We start from the raw sequence: 22,500 nt of genomic DNA on the forward strand, positions 1-22,500 counted from the left end.
ATTGTAAAAATACAGATGTATGAGAATGTGTATGCTTTCAGAACGCTTTACGAGGAACGTTCGAGAGGATTGCTTGAAAGTTTTAGGCCGCAGAGTAAATACATGCTATGCGACTCGATGCAGTGTACACTAATGACGAATAAGAGCAAAGTTTCACTGTGGCTTCGTGGGAGTGGTAATGGTGGCCTTCCTCTTACCCTTCCTCCCTTCCTCCCTCTTCTTCCCCTTCACCCTCCTCCTCCCCCTCCCCCTCCCCCTGCCCCCTTTCAACCCGTGTGGAATTCCATAGCTAATCTTAAGCAGAATTAGCTTTCCAGTACTCGATTGGAAACCACTGTAATCACGTTTGCATCACTGGATTTAATTCCGTAAACGAGATTTTACCCGTTATCCATGATCATGAGATGCATGAGGTCAAACAGAGATATCAATGAATTATTATTCTTGCGGTTACCATTGGCATTCTGGTGAGTTCTCCTCAACTTATGAATTTTCCTTTTATTCTCGATTATATCGTTTAAACTGTTGAATTACTTGTCTCTTCTCAATTAATTATATGTGTATATGTGTGTGTGTGTGTGTGTGTGTGTGTGTGTGTGTGTTACCTATGGATTTAATATGATCTCTTGATACATTCTATTTTGATATATGTATATATATATATATAAAGCTATTAATATATAGGTAGATCGATTTTGCTATCATGCAAACAATTTATTATCAATCGACGATTGGACATGTGCATATTGAATGATGAATACCTAATCCAGGCATCATCGGATTCCTGTTACACGATGGATTTAAATCCAAGCATATTTCGTGTTGACCTAGCCAATAGAAAATAGTTTTGGTCGATAGTGAGAAGGAACAAACAACGTTCAAGGTACCAAGCGTCGTTTGGGGTTGCTTGGTTGGCGATACGCCACGCATCATTTGCCTCGAGAGTTAATGCAGTAGCCAGACTCGCCGCTAGCCTACAAGATTAGAAAGTATAATGCTTATGTTTTATAGATTCGAGAAGCCAGTGTACGTATACTATCTTCCTTTATCGTATTTTGCCTCTAGGATAGTGCATTTCAATGAGAACGCTTGAACATCTTTGTTGTTTATAGGTATATGATAATACTTTTTAAAAGCCAAAAAGACAAGTTAGATTTTTCGAATAATAATAATAATAATAATAATAATAATAATAATAGTAACAGTAACAGTAACAGTAATAGTAATAGTAATAGTAATAATAATAATAATAATAATAATAAGTTAAAAATGAAAAACACTTGTTTACTTTCCCATTGAAATAGTTCATTCATTCTATATAATCTAACAAGCTTTTATTTTCTCATTGAAATGAAATGAATGAGAACTCAAAGTTTATCACCATACGATACTTCCTATATTTTTATATCATCTCTAAGTTTCAGACGAAGAAATTTATATAGCTATCTACGACAGATGCGAAAGTGGACACATGTGCATACCAGTTATGCGCTTTGAGCGATCCTGAGAATCCCACAGGATCCCAGTGGTGGTTTCGAAGCTTCCCGCACTTACTATCGAGAATGCACTTTTCTTGTTTCGCACTTAAGACGAGTTTCTGGATGCGAGAGCTACCGTTACTTTCAATATGAACGCATATCGCCGTGAGCGGTCTCTTGCAATACCTACATACGTTATTAAAAGTCTATAATCGTGTTATTTCTTTACGATAATAATTATATCAACTTTGTCGAACGTTTTCAGATATTGAATTGTGAAGAAGTAGTTGAATGGGAGTCAACCGATTCGATTTGAATCGAATGTAAATGTAGGAACGATCAGCTTATATGAATTTCGATCGTATTGGTCCAGCTCGAGGAGTTTTACGTTTAGAGAGAGAGAGAGAGAGAGAGAGAGAGAGAGAGAGGGGGGGGGGGGGGGGGGAGAGAGAGAGAAGAGAAACGAGCGATTTCAAACTACCTAGGAACTGTAATTTTACAAAGTGACGTACCAACACTCGACGATGTACGCCAGTGGATGAAGGGATCGGAGCAAGGGTGCACACTGCACAACCCTCATCAGCAACGGTATTGCCGCGATAGCGGAGCTACTCGTCAAATATTTACTTTAGAGGATGCTGGTGCCAGGCAACGGGAGTATCTCAGTTGTCGAGCAGGAGGAAGGAAGAGGAAGGAAGAGGACGTTGTTAGAGAGTCCAATGCGGTGCTATACATATAGTTTTGTAAAAATATTTAGCCATCTGATATTTTATTATTATGAAGATTTTGTTTTTGGAAATTTTCGTGTAGATTATTATCATAGATCTCTTTGATTTTTATTATCGTTTATAATAAGAGAGCTATGGAAATGGGAATATTGTTTTAAAAGACTAGAAAGACCTTGAGAGCTAACTGAATAACCGGATATTAAATATTCAAAAACTATTTTGACTGGTGTTCTCTCTTCCTCTCTCTCTCTCTCTTTAGACACACTAAAGAAGGACTTTGAAATGTAGAAAGGTTACTTTGTCTGCTTTGAGTTAGAATGTTGATTGGAAGGATCAAAGTGTACATAAGTACAGGGTATTTAATTGTTCGACCATTGAAGCAAGTACTAATTCCAATTGGAAGACTTCCTTTTTTTAATTTTTCTCTCTGTTTCTCTTAATTACTAATTTCGTGTTATTACTGCTCGAAGGGCGAGTATAAATGTACACGTTTTTTTTTTTTCTTTTTTTTTTTTTTTAATCTTTAATCAAATCTAAAAGTCTTATTATATTTTTAAATACGACTGCAGAGAGTATTTTATTTAATCTTTCTCAAGAAAAGTATTGCTAATAAAAGTAGTAAGTTAAGAAGAAATTGACGAATTAATTATAAGTAATTGGATACTAATTCTTTGGCATATTCATTTATTAATCAATTCTCTAGTGAATAGTTTCTAAGGTTCACGTAATTTCCAATATTCTCTTTATCGGCAATGGAAATTATGCGTAGGAGATGTAATTTTATTTATCTATGTAATCGCTTTTCATTTTATGCAATTTTCTTTATAACTTATTTTTTCGATCTTTATTTTTATAGATACTAAATATTACTAATTAAAATATTTTCATAGTACGCTATACAAAAAGCTATACATCTTTTTTTTTTTTGTATATTATACTTTATTATATTTTTTGTTCGTATATTATATTTTTAAAGTTTCGATATTTTCGTGTAATAAATCACAAAATTAGAAATTTCGCGGGTTAAGGAAGTTTCGTTGTCACGTGGGGGGTCTAGTTACTCTTGTTATTGGTGATAAATCCGTCATTTTAGATTCTTCTATGGTACTAATTGTAACGGAGTTTCTTCATTATGCTAATTACAGATAATTAATATATTTTTTTCTAACGTACAGTTCATCGTTCAATATAACAATAGATTCTCAAGTAAATGACTTTCAAGTGATGTTTACGAGTCCTGATGGTGTCGAGAATAAAAGGTATTTGTGTGAAAAATAATTGTATATACTTGCATATATATTTTCTTTGTCATTCTTTTTCAACCTTTTTCAGCTTTATTTCTATAGATACCGACTTATAATTATCAATTTCCATAGTTGGAAGTAATAAAGTATCCGTTTTGACAATTTTTAAGTTCGTATATAATATTTTTATTGTTTCGATGTTTTCGTATGATAAATTGAAAAATTACGAATTTCGCGGGGAGTGGAGGGGGACGGCATTATGCAAATCTCGCATTGCGCATGCGCGAGGGTCCAATTAGTTTCCTTTCTGTTAATAATTCGGCCATTTTGAGTTTTACTGTGATACCGGTTACAAGGGAGCTTTATCGTCTCGTTAATTACAGGTAATTATTATGTTTTTTCCTAACGTACATCCTTCTTTTATATATCAATCGATTGCAGAAAAAACGATCTTCACGCGTGAATGTTCGCAAGTCGGGATATCTTCGCGTTTAAAAGATATTCGCGAAAATAAAAAATGACGTCATATCGTTATCGGGAGAATTTCTTCGTAATATCTTTTTTCGAATTTTCCAACTTTATTTTCGCGATTAAAGAAAAATTTTGTGTTTAGATTAATAATTTGTTGATTATTAATCGAAATCGATCATATTTTCTATCATATTCGATTTTTGTAATATATATATATATATACTTATCACGTATATACGTTATAAATATATTAATAATTTTAGTTTCTACTTATAAAATCCTTTTATTTTACAGATTATTATACGTCATATTGTTTCGGTCAATCAGACTTCAGGAAATAGTCTACGCGGTCAACATGTCTTCAACTTGTCTTGTCGAGTCTGCGTTGTCATCATAATGTAAGTTTTGTTTTATATACTTAGTTTTATCTCTTCGCTGTTAACTAGGTCTCTTTATTTTAATACAGATACATTCATTTTATATAATAATATATTTTATAATATAGTTTACGTATACCATAATAATAAAAATTAATTTATTTATACTATAAAATATAATTAACCTAACATGAAAAAAACTGAAATTTTATATAAGGATATACTAAAATTTAATAATTATGAATTGTATTTTAATCTTATTAATATTATTAATCAATTGAATAGTTAAATCTAATTAATCTTATCCAAATAGATTAAATATTATAATCTCTTATGAAATAACTATCTACAACAAAATTAATAATAGATAGAAAGATATTAATATTTTGTCAGGCAATAGTAAATGCAGTCGACTTGTAATTGTGATATTGTCTTTATTTGATTCATTTCTCTTCTATTTTTTATCGACAACTGAGTATGTAGAGGAATTTCATTTGTTTTCTTCTTCGTTTAAACTAATTTTTGTTTGTGATTATATACTTAAATCTTGTTTCTACAAATATAATTTGTGACTACGTACAGAGCAGTTTTAGAGACAGTGTTTCCTTGTAATGTTATTATACTTAATACATATTAATGAAATAAAATAAAATAAAATAAAATAAGATAAAATTTATACTTAATATATATTAATTAAATAAAATTATAGTGAATATAAATTTCTAAAATATGACTCTATGCTTATATTTGTATTAATGAAGCATTCTTTATGGAGATCATTGTGTAAGGATTAATGAAGACTTTAAACTTTAAACTATTGTTAAAATATTTTCTTTATAGTATGAATGATTATTTTATTATAACAATGACACTATTAACTTGATTTTTTTTTTCTTTTCAGATAATCATAAAAAAAAATCGCGCAGTAGAAGCAGTGTTTGTTCATTAACTTAAATTTAGCCGCGTTTCGTGATTTATAATGAATTTTTAAATACGAGTGAACTTGAATCGACTGCGTGCAATGTAGTAGCGATAGAGTCAGTGTTTTTTTTTTTTTTTTGTTCGTATATAATTTTAATTCTCTTTTTCAAGAACTACAATTATATCTCACATCATTCAAATTCGCGAATTAAATTCAATTCGTCTCGTAATAAATAAATAATTAAATTAAGTGCATCATGGAAGATGATCGAGAAATTAGTACACATTTTCTTTAGGAAATTGTTGGTAAGTAATTTTTTTTTGATTTCATTAACGATAATTTTACGATTTTGTTACGACAATAAATTTATTCGACATTCGTTTTTATTCTTTTTCCAGATCATTATAATTATAATAATCTACAATTTCAATCTACTCAACCTCAACTTACAACGTAGTTTTCGAGCCATCGTAGAACTTCTTAAGTAGTAAGTGAAAAAATTAAGTTCCTTCAGTACTCATCATGTCGAGGACGAAAGATCAGAATCGACACGAGTTACTGGTTGTAATTTTTTAAATCGATTGTTGACGAGTACGTGAGTAACTCTTATATTGGTTTTACTTACGAATAGTATGTTTATTTTTGTGCATGTTTTTCCATTGTTTATATATACATATATATGTACATACGTATTTTTATTAGCTCAGAATAGGATCTTCTTGTTTCATCGATTGGAATTGTTTTTAATTAAAAGTACAATTCATTTGTACTCTTTTGTTTTCTTCGTTTTTATTCGCGTTGTTAGCGATGAAATCAGGCTATTTATTTGCTCGATAATTTATTTCCAAAAAAAAGCATGTAATATGGTATACGTTACATGGATCGTAGTTAATTTATTTGATCATGATTAATTTCAATATATATGAAGAAATGAGTAAGAAGACGACAAACGCGACTGATAGATTTTGGAAAACAAGTGGTCGATTATGTTTTTTTAATTAGAGTATTCACTTGTTGAAAGGAATCGTCCGAGGTTATTTTGATTATTCGATTATATGGAAATTTAATTCGATATTTGATCAATTATTTTGACAAATGAAAAGTCTCGATAGAGTTATTGTTTTTGAAAGAAAAATGTCGACTTTCGAGACTTAGAATCGTAGACCGGCAGCACTTGTGGAATAAATTAATCAATTTTTAAATCAGGATTTTCACCTACTAATAAACTAATTTCTGTTTCTCCCATCCATGTCATCTGCGTTCTCATTTGCGCGTGTGCCCAGGTGTTACTCGTATGAGTGAGAAACAGTTAGTAGGGGTTTAGTTTTAAGTTTCCTCTCATTAGCGACTGTCATTGCGTTAGTGATTGCGTACGATGTATTTTGCACCTGTGTGTATGTGTTAGACGGTGAATAATACATCGTTTCAATTCGAAATTCATAGTCATTTATATAGATTTATAATAGAAAATATTTAATTGTTTTCAATATCAAAATGGTATGATAATAAAAACAAAAAAAAAAAAAAACGAAAAAACAATGTTAATTTAATAAATAATATATTAATAATATAATAATAATATTAATCAAGTTAATATATTATATTAACTTGGAGTATGTTATTATATTGTATTAATATACTATATTAGTATCTTCTAATATTTATATTTAATTAAATAATGCCTCATCAATAATAATATTATATATACTAATAATATAATAATAACATTAACTAAGTTAATATATTATATTAACTTAGAGTATGTTAATATATTATATTAATATACTATATTAGTATCTTCTAATATTTATATTTAATTCAATAATGCCTCATGCAAAATGACACTCGATCGTTTTGAATATTAAATAAATCATATTTTAATAAATAAAATAATACTCGTATGTTATTAGTATGTTTACATATTAGTACGTACTAGTATTTATGTTGAAAATAACCTTTTTTTTTCTCTCTCTTTATATTTTGCTAATATTTATATTGGTATACACACGCACAATATATAATATATCGATATCAAACAATTTAAAAGTCTTTGTAATTCTTTAGAAATTCCTTTCTTTCGAATTAGCAGAGATTTTTCTACATTTTCGATATTTAATATTAAGAATATTAACGTTTCGTTATTTCTGTTTGGTTGTTTCTGTTCATTCTAATGATTTATAGAATATATACATACATTGTTTATACAGTGTACGTTAAAGTAAAAGTATTAAAAAGGAAAAAGTAAAACTGATCAAATAAAAAAAGTAAAGTTATAAAACATATCATAGATTTTATAATTTCAATCGTTAGTTTCTTCTAATTTATCTACTACGAAGTATTAATTATAGATGCATCGATTAAATCGAAAATCATGTAAGAGAAATTCGAATCGGATTCTTTCGGATAAATTTTTTAATCGTATTTTTCATTCCCGTTTTCTTTTCCTCATTCGTTTTATTTCGATACAGTGATTAAGTGAAGAAGATTTCAACAAATTTGTCAAACAAATCGTAGCCGAAGAAGGTAATTATCGATTACAAATTATTTTTCAAAGCTCCTTCAAAACTTTAATTAATGCTTTGTGATTTTATCTTTGATTTATATTTTATTACATAGTCATTTTGCTCGTCAATAATAATCATCGTTGACGGAGACGAACCATTTCATCTTTTCGATCATCGGACATGATTACAAATGTATAATTATTTAATTAAGTATAGAATATATTTAGATATCGGATTTAATTATATCTTTTAAAAATATAATAGTTCGAGAATGGTGTGTTTTGTTCAATGCATATATCTCGATGCGTTAGAGTTTTCATTTTCTTTTTTTATTTACTTTTTGGTTCGTTTCAAAAACGTTTAATTAAATACACACACATATATACATATACATATATATATATATATATATTTTGCCGTTCCATGAAATTTTCAGATGTAAAAAAATTTTTGTTTTCTCCGGTCGAATATATTACATTCATCCTTGTGATAAATACTTTTAGATCATTTTACTTCTCTCTCTTTCTCGTTTTTTTTTTTTTCTTTTCTTTTCTTTGTTTGTTTTTATTGTTCGAGTAAACTTTGAGAGCCATTAACTTTTTATTCAGATTTGATTTATTTGTAGAGCAAAGGAGAGAAGAGTAGAAATGGTTAGGGAATAAAAAATGCATCTGCCAGCACGTTCAATGGACGTGCATTTCTACCTGCATGTCTTTATATGCTTTGTTTACGATTACAAAATAATTAAATATATCTTTTTTTTTTGGTTCTAGGTTAACATCGTTGTATTAATTATGGAAATAACCTATTTCTTTTCTCTCTTACGTTTCCATGCGTACATACACGCAGTTTGCAATTATAATATAACTAATTTATCTTCTTTCTGTTTTAGAACGGAACATCGTTGGATCGACTATAGACAAGCCTATTTGCTGAGAATTGTCGCTTTTGTCATATCGACGTACCTTAATCAAAATTTTTCATAAGTTTTACCGACAACCGTAACAAATCGAGATTTTGAAAAGCTCCCATGGATCGTTTTAACTTTGTACGCTAATTCGCATAATTGGATGTAACATTTCATGGAGAAATAAAATTTCACTTCCCCTGTAACTTAAAGTTAGAATAATTTTCTACGTAACGTTAATTAATACGACTTAATCTTAAGTATAATTTATTATTCCTTTCGTAAAACGTGAAATGCGATTTTAGAAAGAAAAAAAAAAAAAAAAAAAGAAAAAAAAAGAAATCACACGAATTATTTCACAATTATTCTTTCGATCGATCGATCCTCTACTAAGCAAAGATAGCCGACGAAACATTTAATTTATTATTTATATCTATTTTCAATTTTTAACATATTCTTAAAGATTCAATTTTTCAACTTTTACTTCAATCCATTATTAATCATTAGGAATAAAAATTTCCATATATTTCATTTGTCTTTCTTTCTTTCTTTCTTTTCTTTTTTTTTTTTTCTTCATTCCTTGCAGTTCGCAATGATTAAATAAAGAAGAAAGAGATAATCGAACGAATTGTAACTAAAGAGAGGTTATAATTAAGATTTCGTGAAAGTGAGGTTAATAGGGATGAAAAATAGGGATGTTTGTGGTAGAGTGGGAGTGGAAATAGAGATAGATATTATTACCGACGAGGGTAAAAATGTGTTTTCTCCTATTGTTGTCATGGCTAGAAAGAGAAACGTTTCGAACTTATCGATCCAGCATTAAATTTCCCGCGATTAATTGTCCGCTACTATACCGAGACTGTTCTCCTAGCGTACATTGACCTTCGTTTGACATCGGCCATGTTCGGATAAGTTCGTCTACATTCGTTGGTAGTGGGGATTCGCGAATTGCGAACTCGCAGCTTTCCACCATTGCTCGCTCCGCCACCGCCGTGTTTACTTCGTGTCAGTGCGTATTCTCGTGTGGTCTTCCTTTCGAATCGTCAAATGCGAGCATCGTTTCGACGTTTCCAAAGAAACGTCGTTTCTTTTTCTGATATTTCTATCGTATATCTCTCTCTTTCTCTCTCTCTATCTATCTATCTATCTATCTCTCTCTCTCTCTTTTTTTTTTGTAATTTTTTGTAAATTTTTTTTTTTTGCATCGATGAACAAGTAAGTGTCGGAGTAATTCGTACGAATCGAATTATTCATTTCGAATTTGAATCTTATTGGGTGTCTTTCATTTTGTCGTTTTTTCGTTAACGATTTTTCGATCGAGTACGAGGGTGACTGTTGCAAGAGGATTAGAAAGATGGTGAAAATGATCGGATCGGTTTGTGCGTGTGTGAGCTCACAGTGAAAGATACTGTGCGTGTTTTCAAAAGTGTGTGCGTTATTCTTCGATACTTAATTGTTTTTATTGTTGTATATCGTTTCGTCGAAACATGGTTCATTCGAATGGAGGATACGAAGAGTTAGGATAATTGGGTGTGTTTGCGATGATAGGAGAATCGTGTAGATAGACACATCGTTCAATTTACCCGCGCAAATTCGAATCCAGTCGAATCCAAGTAGCGTTTAATCCAGAAGGAGAGGTTCAATCGGTTCAACCACTGGCTCGTCGTTCTTACTCGACAATGACCTTGATGTGTCTAGGCTATTAAAACGGTTGAATTCTCTCGTGTCTGATTCATCTCTATTTCATCTATTTTCAATTGATCTTCTTTACGATAGATTTCCTATCGAAATCGTGAGAAATAGATTATGATTTTATTGATTTGTAAACGTTACTTTTTTAATCAGTCACTGTTCTCTGTATCTTCGATATTACGAAAGATATCCGTCGAATTATTTTTCAACAGCGTTTTTATACTTTCGTTAAAGTTACAACGTCGAGAATGAATAACAAGCAAAGTAGAAACTATTGTACTGTTTTAACCGCGTTTGTTGTTTCGTGAAAATAAAAGTAAACAAAAAAAAAAAAAAAAAAAAAAAAAAAAAAAAAAAAAAAAAAAAAAAAAAAAAAAAAAAAAAAAGGGATAAAAAATAATAGCATTAATCATCGACTCAACCATTCGGTATTGTATAGGATACAAGCTAAAGGAGAACTTTCAGTGTTTGGAGAATCGTATATCCAACTTGTCTATTTTTTAAATGGAAAACTCGACTAAAGAATGCAATGTTTTTTTCCCTATCAGAGATAACAAAGAGCGTAGCAGACATGAAATGCATTTGCATCGGTTATGCATTTATCTATCTATGTATGTACGTCTATATATATATATATATATATATATATGTATACGTATGTATGTGCATATATCGGACGTAAATTATTTCAAGGGTAGTAGAGCGCGATAGAATTTTGCAACAAGGCGATAATTCGCAATTAAAGTAGGTACTCGACATTGCTGGTCGATGAATTGACTCGTGAAAGCGCAACCACGCGAGAGTCGCTTCGAGGTCCACTGACGGGGGAAAAAAAAAAAAAAGTTGCATTTGCCGCTAGGAAATTGGCTACTTCGCGTCGTGAATCGAGTGATTAATTAATTTAACGAGTACTCTTCGTGTCAGTTAACAGAAATCTCATTCGATCATTTCTCCGTTCGCGATAATATCCACGAAATTTGATTGATTCCTCCAGAAGAATCCTAGTTAATTTCATCGCCATTCGATAATCAGTGGATATGCATTATCGATATACACATATATACATAGATATTACTTCTCTACGTTTCATTTTAGTTCTCCGTCAGATTTTTCAATTTCTTTCAAATTTTTTTCAAGTAGTGAAACGTCCAACTAATTTCAACTATCGTCGTGATATCTGAAAAAAAGACAGTGTTACTGCGACTACTAGAGTGACTGTGATAAACTTCCGAGATATTTCGATATTTTTACTTCGACTCACTGATCGATTGACTGACTGACTGACTGACTGACTGATTGACTGACTGACACTTGATATGAACTTTGAAGTTTTTCTTTTTTCAAGCAGTGAGTAATGAGAAAACATGTCGGATAAAAGCAACGTCGTAAAAACAACGGATAATCCAAGACTTTGAAGTTCGTTGAATGGATCGAACAAGGATGGTGATTTCTTTCGAGAAAATTGTCGATATTTTGGAAAAGCAACGGTAAGTCTTCTCTATCTGTTTCATTTGAAAACTCTAATCGAGTTTAGTATAGTTTATTTCGCTTTACATTCGGGCTGCATTAAATTTTCTTCGATTTATGACCGCGACTCGTCGCCTACGTTCCTGACGTTTACCAAATAATCACGTTTACCGAACGCTGTTATTCGCATCTGTTATTTTACGCTGAATTACGAGATTGCTCGTAGGAGATTATTGCTCAGCGGCTGCAACGAATTGTTTCACGTAACAATTGTTCAAAGATCGATTCTCCGTGGCAACGTTTTGCCTTTTTCTCTCAGTCATTTATAGATGCGAATATATAGGCGTATGTGTATGTAGTACACCGGTATCAATTAATCTGTCGGAGTGAACTCACCAGTTTATAAATTATCCTACTTTTTCGTAGTTACAAAATCACACCCTCGATTCCGATTAAATTAGGTCGACGAAGTTACAAAGGAAAGATAGTGTCTCGAATTCTCTTTAAAACCGTAAGAGACGTGAGATTTAGATGGGATCTTTATTTCTCTCTTTTTACCGTGAAACTTCATCGAAGTATCCTCTACTTCGTCTTTCTTTATCTCTCTCTCTCTCTCTCTCTCTCTCTCTCTCTCTCTCTCTCTCTCTCTCTCTCTTTCTCTCTCGCGTTTCTTTTTATCTCTTCTGCCTTGTTGACCTATTTCAATTTTTCTCTTTCTTCTTTTTTTTATCTTTCATTCTTTTAAATCCGATCGAGTTTGTCAGTTTTGTTTGGAAAAACCGTCGAGTTTGCAAGATTGATTTCGTCTTACGTGCAAAGCGTAATAAATGGATGAAATAAAAGATATAACCGTTGATTTTAGTTCGACGAAAATGGAGAGGAACAACCAATCGATGTTTTCAGTCTTTGAACTTTGCAAAAGATATCGTTAAACCTATCTACCGAAGTGGTTATTCGATTTATTTTTCTTTCGTTGCTCGAATTTCATCAAAGTTTTATATGACGATATACATACATACATACATACATACATACATACATACATACATACACGAAAGTATTGAAAGTGAAAGGAAGGTGTTAAAAATTACCATCGTTGGCACATTTACCGATGCGTTTACGATCTATGTACGATATTCAACGTAGGCCTTGCTCGAAAAGCAGGAGGTAAAGTTGCTACCCTCTCTGAACGTGCCAAGACCGTTTCGAAAGAGTTACTGGCGACGCTAATATCTGTAATACCAAGCTCACGATCGTTCTACTATTTCGAAAGCTTTCCCAAAATCTGCTGCCACGGGCATCCTACTGGAAAGCATCCAACGGATATACCTTAGCGTATCTACGTTAGATTTTCTCTCTTTCTATCTCTCTTTTTTCTCTTCCTCCTTTTTCGTAATTTCTGCAGCGACGTTAAATAGGCCTTGAATTTAAGCGAATTTATTGTTATAAGAAGAAGACGCGAAATCTCGCGTGATTTTTAATCCGCGATTCATTCGAACGATCTTTTAAGATTAACGGATATAATAATAAGCTTGTTATATTTCGTTCATATAATATGTTTCAAATCTATCGTACGAGAATTATATTTGAAATATAATATTATTGTACATAAGGGTGATGCACGAAAACATATCCAAAGCTTCTTTATAATTTATTTCAATGTTGGATCGAGATGAAAGATTAGACGATCGAACACGTCGACATTTTTCACGACAGCTTTCAACGACGATAAAGTTCGCTGGCTCTGCTTTCTCACGAATATTTTATGACGATTTCGTCGTCGGTCTGGAATGATTTCATCGAATCGTGTTTTCCCTTTTTTTATTTTTTCTTTTCTTTTCTTTTTCTTTCTTTTTTATTTTATTTTATTTTATTTTTTTATCACCTGCATAGAAGAGATATCTACTATCTTTGGATTAGGTATATGGGATAATAGAATTTCTTTTTACGGTCGATATTTCGTCAGAGATTTCATCGTAGACATTAGGAAGTTTTCTTTCTTCTATTTTTTTTTTTTTTCTTCACAAAGAAATAGTATAATCTTTCGAACGAACTTTCTCTATCGTTAATTCGGAGATAGTTATATCGCGTGCTGTCGAACGAAGAGTCTCGAGTTAGATACTCATTCCTGTTTTCCGTATTTCGAGAGAGCAAGTTGAATCAGACAATTTTCGAGAGTTTCCTTCGAGGCACGAGCAAGTTTTTCAAAGTTGTAGAAAAGCGTTCGACGTGATTTTGCCTCGTCAGCGTTGCTTTCTCTGTATCTAGTAGTAGTAATAGTAGTAGTAGTAGTAGTAGTAGTAGTAGTAGTAGTAGTAATAGTAATAGTAGTAATAGTAGATTGGTCAAATTTTCAAAAGTTTTCGAGACTAAGAAAAATAATTGGGATAAATATCCACTTTAAGTCTTCTTACATTCGTAATGAGACTCTTTGAAATAAAATAGTCGATCGTGCTTATAAAATATGTTTTTCAAAATTTTACAGTCGAAGTGTTAAAGTTACGGCGATACACACACACACACACACATACATATATATATATAAAGAGAGAGAGAGAGAGAGAGAGAGAGAGAGAGAGAGAGAGAGAGAGAGAGAGATAGATAGATCTAGAGAAGCTTCTCTAATTTAATTTTAGTGAATTCCCTTACGACAAGACCACAAGAGAGAAGACTCCTGAAATTCCCTTGGTGACACGAGGCCAATTCCGGGAAGTGATCATCAAGTGGACACGACAAACATACGCTTTTGAATTTCCTAGCTGTCCCATTCTACGAATAATACTGCCATCGAGCATCTTCTCTTTTCACAGAGCTTTGATCATTCGACTCGAGCTTTTCAAATACCGTAAAACCTTCATATCTTTTGGGGATATTCGATTTATCGACATGAATTAAAACAAAAAAAAGAGAGAGAGAGAGAGAGAGAGAGAGAGAGAGAGAAGAATTCTCTTGGAGAAGAAGTACCATTAGAATTCTTATTTTATTCATCATTTTATCGTAATGTTCAACAACATTTTTCAAATCAAAGTAATCGACTCACTCTCTCTCTCTCTCTCTCTCTCTCTCTCTTTCTTTCTTTCTTTCTCTCTTTTTTTCTTTTTATGTTTTTTTTTTCTCTACAACTGCTTCGAAACGTACGAATTTTCATTATATGTAAAGCTTGCAGCTTCCAAGTGATCTTCGTTGAATAGGAAATCATTCCTTCTCTCTCTCTCTCTCTCTCTCTCTTTCTCTCTCTACTTCTTCTATTTTAATCTCTTCGAAGCAAGAACATCTTTACTCTCAACTTCTTTCTTCTCTCAACCGCAACACTTTCCCCCGAAGAGAAGCTCTTGCACATTCACTTTGAAAGTCCAACATTCGAGAGAGAGAGAGAGAGAGAGAGAGAGAGAGAGAGAGAGAGAGAGAGAGAGGAAGAGAAAGAAAGAAAGAAAGAAAGAAAGAAAGAGAGAGTTTCTCCCTTCGTTTTACCTACGTCGATTTCGAAGCAATTTTCAGCGAGCTTCCGGAAGCTCGCGACTTTTGCTATCTTCATTCGACCACTACGTCGACTTCTCTAGGGAGCTTCTTCTTCAACCAGTACGATTGCACTGAATTACCAATGAACATTCTGATCACGTGCTTTTTCCCTGCGATGAGAATGAGCGAAAGGGAAATAGAAAGAGAGAAAAAGAGAGAGACAGAGAGAAAAAGAGAGAGACAGAGAGAGAGAGAGAGAGAGAGAGAGAGAGAGAGAGAGAGAGAGAGAGAGGGCGATACGCGAGGGAGGGATGAATCGAACAAATAAAAAGAAAAAAAAAAAGTTGGATGAAAAGTTAGCTAGCGATGGTAGGTTTTAATTCGATCGCCGGTCTCTCCTATACAAGCTTTGTATTTTTTGTTCTTTTCTCTCTCTCTCTCTCTCTCTCTCTCTCTCTCTCTCTCTTTCTCTCTCTCCACATTTTCTCTTTTTTTTCTTCTTTTTTCATTCTTTTTTTCTCTCTCTCTCTTTTTTTTTTTTTTTTTTTTATCGGAATGCACGAGCTTTTAAACCTTCCCTCGTAAATCGGTACTCGCGGTACGATTTTTTCTCATCCGATTATTTTATTTTTCGCGCGTTCATTCCAGGTTAAACCTTGTACGTTCTCTATATGACGATTACCATGATATTTAAAATATTTTGAAAGAAATAATGGAACACGTATATCAGTGGAAATAATAGTTCTGTCTTGTCTATTTATTTATTTATTTATTTATTTATTTATTTATTTATTTTTTGTTTGTTTTAATCTTAGAAGGGAGTAAATCGTAAAGGAATATAAATCAGCATAGATACGATGTAACGATGATCACGAGAAAAAAGGAATCGTCGATGAGAAAAAGAAATTAGAGAAATTATACGATATAATGGATGATAAAAGAAGAACGAGAGTCGGAAGAAAGTCGGAAAGGATTGAAAATGGCTTGGATGCGGTTACGCTCGTTATCGTTTAGATTTATTCAAGGTAAAATAGGAAAATAGTGCGATAGTGATGGTGTTAGTGCGTAGTGATAGTAGCGTTAGTGTCTGTGATGTTAGTGGTGGTAGTGTTGGTGGTATTTCGAGACTCAGCTTCGTGGGATGCAACCCTCGACGGAAACGAATCGATCTACCGGTTTTGCGGCGAACCTGTCGCTGTCTGTTTTGTTTTCATCGTTAACGTTGTCGTAACGTTACGTTGCGGTTATTTTGTTGTTATTGTCGTTGTTGTTACATTCTTCGGTTGTTATTATTGGCGATACCACAGAGATGTTGGGAAAAGGTAGAATACAGAGAGAGAGAGAGAGAGAAAGAGAGAGGTAAAGAGAAAGAGAAAGAAAAGTATCGACTTTTGAACTTCGAATATAAAGCTCGAGTAGATAAAAAGAAGAAGAAGAAGAAGAGTACTCTCGCGAATATATTCGATGCGCTTTTCGCGTGGCTATGTGAGGGATAGTATGGAGTAGGAAGAAGAGGGTAGTTCGATCGATAAATGGACATTAATCACGTAAGATTAATGGCATGACGTTTTCGACGAATTTATGCTGGATAACGCATTTACCCGTTTGCCGACGACGAGTTCGCTGGTATTATCTCTTGGGGAGATGTATGTGTATGTCTCTCTCTCTCTCTCTCTCTTTCTCTCTTTCTCTCTTTCTCTTTACGCATAGGAGATGGTAGTAGTATCGGTGGTGGTAGTAGTACTGGTGATGGTAGTAGTGGTGGTAGTGATGGTGGCGTCGGTGGTTCGATCGAATCGATAATTGGCGGAAAGTGAGCCCCGGGTATATCGACACCCACGACTGTTCATTAAGTATTTATTACATATCGAGTAGGTCGCATTGTTCTCTTGCTCTCTCAGCTATTTATTGTTACCATCGCATGCACGTATAATATGCATGTCTATGTGTATACTTATGTACACACATAGGTATGTATGCGCGTGCGTATTATATCGTGGTTAAATCTGTGGAATCATAATCTCTTAATAATGATACTATTTCCTGATAACAGGTGGTTCGTGAGAATCGTTGAGATTTTTTATTAGATATGTATGTTACCTTTCAGGCGAAGGCATTTTATATTTTTTCTCTTCCTCTGTGCACCGTATTGTATTAAATTAAATATTCGATCGACGGTACTACAAACGTATGGAATACTTTTTTTTAATTCTCTAAAACATACGATAATCTTTGTTATTCTAATCGGTTTCTTTTATTCTGTTATTGCAAGAAGGATATGGGAATATGGCGACCTTTTTTTTTTTTTCGTTTTTGGATCATAGAAAAGTCCACGTTCGTGTTATGAGCACGAACCCTATATTTTCTCTTTTACCGCACGGTCCTCATCGTTTTTTATCGTCGTCGTCGTCGTCGTCGTCGTCGTCGGAAGCCTATTTTTCAGTGATAAACATCAGTGGTGCCCTTTTCGCGGTTCCTAGCACGCGAGGCACGTCGACATAAATGACACTTTTCTCACGAAGCGTTTCGAACCCGTGGAATCCTATAAGGCGCTTAACCTTTCGACTTTCATCGCTATTCCAGACTGGTGCATCTCTTATACGACGCCTACGGCATTTCTTCCTTTTTCGGACCAACCCTTGACTCTCGTCTCGCGACACGGATGCCACCCTTCCTGCTCTTAGCACTCTTATCTTTTCATCTCGTTATCACGACCGTTTGAACGCCTTTCTTTGAACCCTTTCCTTCTTAATCTTATCATTATTTTCAATCTTTCATTGATTCGATGAATAGATAAATGTTTGAATATATTGTAAATATTATATATCGTTAATTCTTGAGAGTATATATATATATATATATATATATATATATATATATATGATTTGTAGTATCATAGAATATTTATCTGTATCATAGAATGATTTATTTTATTCTGCAGATTTTTCTTCTACACACATACACATACACGCATGTATATATTTGCAGAATAAAATAGGTCATACGAATATATTTTACAAGATTTTATTTAGTTTTATATCATCTTTTCATCATAAAAAGTATGAAAGATTTTTGGGTTATTGCGTTTCATCCTTTTCCTATAACATATACTCTTGTTTAAAAAAAAAAAAAAAAAAAAAAAAAAAAAAGAACATCCCCCGATAAAATATTAGATAGATAATACCTATTGATTTATGCAGGATTGACAAAAGCAGTCAACGTGTTAAACAACGAGAACAGCGTTCGTCGTTTCAATGCTAAAACCCCCAATGGAGTTTTCATGCGTCGAATAACGTGATGCTGGAATACAATAATCGTGCTTTATCATACTGGTTTAGCAAGAATGAAAATTAATTCAACGTGCGGTTTCCTTTCGAACGAGTAGGATTCGAAAATTATTCTCTTGCAAATCTTTTCTCTCTCTCTCTCTCTCTCTCTCTCTCTGTCACTTTTGTCATTTTTCTTTTTCAAAATTTTCCCTTCTTTCTTTCTTCCTTTCTTTCTTTCTTTTCTCTCTCTTTTTTTTTTTTAATAAATTCCAGAGAGTTCTCAAGCCCGCGTCGCGTGGCCACGACGGTGGTCTTCGTGCGGTCGCATCAGCGGCCATTGCGTGGAATATCCGCAAGGTCGATGGAGGAGAGAAGGGGGTTGGTGGAAAGTTTAATTAAAAAAGTGCCAACGCCCGCGACTTTTACCCTTCGAAACTTTTGACTCTCGCACTCTGTTCGCGAAACGTTCCACCTGTTCTTTTTATTATTATTTTTTTTTCTTTCTTTTTTTTTTTTTTGTTCGACTTCTCTCCTATAGTATCTCTTTACAATCATTCTTCGCTATATCCTTCCTTCATTCATCCACCCCTTTTTTCATTTTCCTTATTGTTGTTACTTTTCCTCATTTTTTTTTCCCCCAGTTTCTTTTTCTTCGTTTTTCTTTCTTTTCTTCTTTCTCGCTCACTTTTCCTCCCTTCTTCTTCTTTACCAAGTCGGCTATGATTCTCGAGTCTGAAAATCGTTCGTCTAGAACCGTAGAAATTCTCTTTTCTTTTTTCTTTTTCTTTCTTTATTTCTTTCTTTCCTTTTTCTTTTTCGTTAGAGAGTTCGATAGACGCTAACGAGTACCGCGGTTAAATTTACGATTCCCGTTGATTAAACGTAGTCCACTAATTCGAAAACGCTCTCAGCCGGTACTCCTCGATTTACGTTCTTTAAACGACCGTGTCGGCGTTCAACGTCGGCCTCTCGAAGGATTTTTATCGTTAAATGGCACGCGCTACTCTCTTACGATCGATCCGTCTCGGCTTTTCGTACTTCCTCTATCTCGATAAGTCTTTCCTCGTGTCGAACGACGATCGTTTCACCGGCAATTAATTCTCTAAGCAAATAACAACGATATATATATATATATATATATATATATATATATATATATATTACACGTTCGTTTGAAACTTTAAAACACGAAAATTCCTATACTATAGGTATTCCATTTAAAGTCGAACACTTAAATATTTCTCTTGGATTATTTAAAGGGCAAAAAAAAAAAAATAAAAAACAAAAAAGAAAAGAGAAAGAAAAAGCAAATTTTCTACCAAATAAAATTGCATCGAATCGATAAAATTATTCCACAAATATGTTTATGAAAGTTGTTCGGGATTTCAAATTGCCAAGTATTGGCTATCTCGAACTAGCAGTTGCTATTGTCCTCGAGAAGTATTATTAAAATACGACCGCATTCGTGTCGTGTTTGACTTGCAGAACGTAAAGTTTCTCGGATACTGGAGATTGTTTGCATATGTCGGATATATTTCACATGGAAAGGATTGGAAAGAGAAAGAGAAAGAGAAAGAGAGACGAGCTAGAGCAAGAGGAGAAATAGGAGGAGGAGGAGAAGGGGAAGGGGAAGGAGAAGGGGGAGGAGGAGGTTGGGAGGTGATGTACCGTTGAACGAGTTAAAAGCAAACTATATGATTTGACAACTGGGTTAGGTATACCGATGAAAGTAACGAGTTGCGATATTACTGAAGTTTCTCTCTTTCTCGCTCACTCAAGTACATGTTTCGTGACATCTATATCTCTCTTTCTCTATCTGCTTTTATATTTTGCACATTGTTCGACGCGACTACGGAGTACCGACGAACAAACTCGGTTAGAAGCATTCGTATGTACTTGTAACTCGCAAATGGAGATGGATTATTTAAGTCGCACGCTCGTTTTTGCTCCTCTCTCTTTCTCTGTCTCTTTCACCGCGCTCTTTTCTCTCTCTCTCTCTCTCTCTCTCTCTCTCTCTCTCTCTCTCTCTCCTTTCTTTTTTGCTTTACATTCGTTTACAAGCTACAGTAGGATTTTTCAAGTTTAGCGAGATGTTTTAAAGTATGTGACGATGGTTACAATAGAGATCGTTATCGATCGTAAAAGATAATTGTAAAGTGCTATGAAACAACATATGATCCTGAAATACGTAGGAACGTCAGGAAGAGATGGCCCTTTTCCCGAGTATCCTTCCATTATTTTCAACTTAAGCCGACGTCGAGAGTGCCGCGTTGTTATATTTATGTCGCTAAAAATTGAGAAGGGAAAGATCGAACGAGTGCACGGGACGAATACAAAGGAGAGCTTGCAATTTCGCTGATGGTAACCGTAGGTCGGAGATCGCCTAAAAGCTCGGCTCGTAGATCGTAGCATGTATAAAAGCATCTTTTCGTATATAGTACACCTACCTATATATATATGTATGTGTGTGTGTGTGTGTAGTATATATATATATTATCTACATGTATATGTATATATGTTAGGGGAACAGATAAATCGATATCAAAGTCATACTTTTCTATCAAGCGAAGCGAGTAGAAGATCCAAACCTTCGGATCGAGTTTTAAATAGAATTCAATACTAAGATGAAACTAAATTTCTTCGGTGGAAGAAAGTTTGCTCGTGTTAATTAATCAATCGGTTATCTTTCAAAGATCGCAAATCGAAAGATCGTAATCTCGTCTGATGTTTTATCTCTTTTAGCGTCGTATGAAGAAACTTAAAAAAAAAAAAAAAAAAAAAAAAAAAAAAAGAAATGCATATATATTTTTGTCATCGAAAAATTCGTCCTAAATTCGTCGTGATCGACGGTGAAAATATAGAAAGATGTTTATTACTACGATAAATGCCTGGCCTAGATACGTGCACGTCTCGCTTCTCGTACGATAAACGAGACTGACGCGTGTCAGGATTTTATCCTTCCTTTTCTTTCTCTTCGCTTCTATTCCCATCTCTCTCTCTCTCTCCTTTCGTTTATGTACACGCTAGTTCGCTTACCTTTTACTCTCTCGTGAACGTTACATGTATGTATGTATGTATGTATGTACGTACATACCTACATATTCCTTTCACATGCGGCCCCGTCATTTTACGATGCAACGAAAGCACGATTGTTCCGTCGGTCTGATTACCGGAGGATGAGATTTTTAGTGGAATCGAAAGACACGTAACGAGTGTTTCCCTTTCGCTTATATCTAACCCGATCGATTGGATTTATTTGGATCATACAGCAGCCATCTTTAAAATCTTTCGCTAAAAATCGTTGAGACATCGAAAGTTTTGATTTTACCTTATCATGTCTATAACAATTTTCTACTCTCTCTTTCTTTCCTTCCTTCTCTTTTATATTTTTACTTCGTAAGAATCTCTCGTAAAATCGATCGTTGCAAATTCTTTAGCTTTAAATTCTAACGACATGACCTTTCCTTCGGAATTGCGTGACTAAAATCACTTCTCGTGAAACGTCGAACGTGTAGGTACATTGTTTTCTTACGAGCGAATAAAAGGGGTTGCGAGGAGGGAGATTGTAGGGAGAAGCGAGTGTACATAGAAAAGGGATGGAGGACTTTCGACCGTTACTCCAACAACATCGTCGTTATCGTAGTCGAAAGCCTCGAACTTCCTATCGTGGGTAGGTTCTTATTAGACGCGAAGTCAAGTAACTTTCGGTTGTAACGCTTGCTTGGAAGTTCGTGGCTCTGATGCAGTTAAAAGTTGGTTGGATAGTGAGAGAAAGAGATAGATAGATAGATAGATAGATAGATAGATAGATAGATAGATAGATAGATAGATAGATAGATAGATAAGGGAATGGAAGGGTCAGGTGGTACAAAATGGCGCCTTGACCGAAGTCAGAAAATTCTTTATACTATAAAGCCAATTGAGAGAAATGATTTATACAGCTGTTATTTCAATCTGACGTATGGTACATAAATTATATGTA

The 22,500-nt window shown here is 33.6% G+C and overlaps 1 protein-coding gene and 1 long non-coding RNA gene across 2 annotated transcripts in view; both read left to right on the forward strand.

Moving 5' to 3' along the window:
* Positions 1-330: 330 nt before the first annotated feature.
* LOC122636756 lies at positions 331-1,830 on the forward strand. Its single transcript, XR_006329026.1, has 3 exons — positions 331-467; positions 685-1,026; positions 1,419-1,830. It is a non-coding gene; the product is annotated as an uncharacterized LOC122636756 (long non-coding RNA).
* A 7,786-nt stretch (positions 1,831-9,616) lies between these two features.
* Positions 9,617-22,500, forward strand: part of LOC122636773 (TWiK family of potassium channels protein 18-like) — a 204,643-nt gene continuing 191,759 nt past the window's right edge. The window contains exons 1-3 of the mRNA XM_043828382.1: positions 9,617-9,738; positions 11,461-11,810; positions 22,272-22,274. The gene's annotated coding sequence lies outside the window, so the exon portion shown is untranslated. The remainder of the gene's footprint in view (positions 9,739-11,460; positions 11,811-22,271; positions 22,275-22,500) is intronic.

This window comes from Vespula pensylvanica, chromosome 23 (assembly GCF_014466175.1).
Source record: "Vespula pensylvanica isolate Volc-1 chromosome 23, ASM1446617v1, whole genome shotgun sequence".
Classification (NCBI taxonomy): domain Eukaryota; kingdom Metazoa; phylum Arthropoda; class Insecta; order Hymenoptera; family Vespidae; genus Vespula; species Vespula pensylvanica.